Here is a 1,896-nt window from a genome sequence, read left to right as displayed (position 1 = left end):
CGTCTGAGCCTCTGAGCCAGGCAAGCCCTCCTAGCGTGGAGGCGGCGCCCATCCTGGTGGGGAAACCCAGACAAAGGTGGCGCGCCCTTGGCCGACCCGGGGGTATCGGCGTGGTGCCGCGAGGCCCTCTCGGCGACACAAGCGATTGGGCAGCTCGGTGTCTACAGGGTGGAGGTGCCGAGGCTTCCTCTTCCTGCGTCCGCGCGGAAAGAGCCGCTGCGATTGTCGTGAATCCAAATCCGCAGTCACTGCGCAGGCGGTCGGCTCTGATTCCTTGCTTTCAGCTAACCGCCCACACGGTTTGGTTCCTACCACCGAAGCTACCTAGTTCTCTGTAACCCGATCTTGGCGGGGGCCCTGGAAGGGACGGCATAGCCTAATAAAAGAAAAGTAATTAAAGTGAGCCGGTTTTCCTGTGTGAGCCGGACAAGTTGTAACTCGCGCCAATGAGCAGCCAGCTTTTTCAAGTTATGTCATGTGTTGACATATTTCTGAGACCTCTGCTTTCTCTTTGGTAGCCGGAGTTCCTGGAGTGGGATCTATAAACAGGAATGGGGCGGTGGAACGCGATTGGGGCCTTGGGATCCCTACAGAAATGACTTGGTTTCCTACCATCCGGTCCAGCTCCCTGAGGGAGTGTTTCCATGTTGGCAAGCGCCCACCATTTCCCAGTGCCCCATTTTGGAACCGCTGCCCAGACCTTCTGGCTGTCATCACCTCTTGAGCCCAGTGTCAGACCCCCTGGATTCTGGATGGACTCAGCTCCAGATCTCCCAGTTTCCTCTTGTGGGGAAAGCAGGGGTTCGTTTAGGCGAACAAGCACTTGGCTTTTGGAGCTAGGTTTCCAGTGCCTTTTTTTCTCCCTTCAATTCAATAAACATCTATGGAGAGTCCCAGTGAGTATTTAGACAGAGTTCTGAGTTCAGGGGAGGCACACAGGGCCCTTCAGGGTCATTAAACTTTGTAATTTGGATTTAGGGATAGTCAGGAATAGGCAAAAAAGGAGGGAATTTCCAGAGTTGAGCTGTCAACAGCTGGGGAGTCTCTTGATAGGATCTCTTAGTTACATTTTCTCAAGTGGAAGTTATTCCAAAAATTGCCGGAATCATTAACTTAAAAAAAATCTGTTAAGTTCTACTTCCCTTTTGCCATAGAGTGTACATGAACTATGGAAGGGTTAGATATGACTGCAGAAAATGGAGCTGGCATGACCAATAATAATAACATGCTTGTACCTTCAGTAGGGGGTTTGAAAGTTGTTCCTCTACTTCAGTTATGCTGTCCTTTATTTCCAAAGTTGGGTGAACTGCTGTGTTGACATTTCTTTGAGAAAACCTGTGCTTTTAAAAGCAGGGACAACTTCTTTACATTAAGAACTTGCCATGTGTGGTAAATGCTTACAAATATTCCTATATTCCTTTTTTGCTTGCGTGTGATGAGCTTAGGTTGTGAGTTTTACAAGTTTTTAATTGTGAACCTCATTTGCACGTGTTTCAGTGCTCAGAAAATTCTATTGAGTTAAACTAAGAGGCTTAATGGTAACTCCCATCAAAAATGCAATATTAATAACGGTAGGTGACTGTCACCTTAGTTTGTAGAAACTTACCACAACCCAATAAAGATTAAGAATATTCAGGGTAGTGAGCTATTTTACATGTGAGTATCTGAACATGTTAAAGATTTGCTTCTGCAAAATATCTTTGCCTCAGGTCTAAAGCTGAGTGTAAACCAAATGTGTATATATATATTTGTGTGTGTATATGTATATGTATATGCCATATTTATATATACATATATATTACTTATTATTTCTCAATTACAGTTGGCACTCAGTATTATTATTATTATTTTAAAATATATTTTTATTGATTTCAGAGAGGAAGGGAGGAGAGAAAG

General features: G+C 45.0%; 1 protein-coding gene across 4 annotated transcripts in view; it reads left to right on the top strand.

The window, feature by feature from the left end:
• Nucleotides 1-1,896, top strand: part of LRCH1 (leucine-rich repeats and calponin homology (CH) domain containing 1) — a 239,925-nt gene that overhangs the window by 1,083 nt on the left and 236,946 nt on the right. The window lies entirely within an intron of this gene.

This window comes from Myotis brandtii, unplaced genomic scaffold (assembly GCF_000412655.1).
Source record: "Myotis brandtii unplaced genomic scaffold, ASM41265v1 scaffold15, whole genome shotgun sequence".
In the NCBI taxonomy this organism is placed as follows: Eukaryota; Metazoa; Chordata; class Mammalia; order Chiroptera; family Vespertilionidae; genus Myotis; species Myotis brandtii.
The sequence above is the reverse complement of the archived record's forward strand: the minus strand, read 5'-3'. Positions and strand labels throughout refer to the sequence as shown.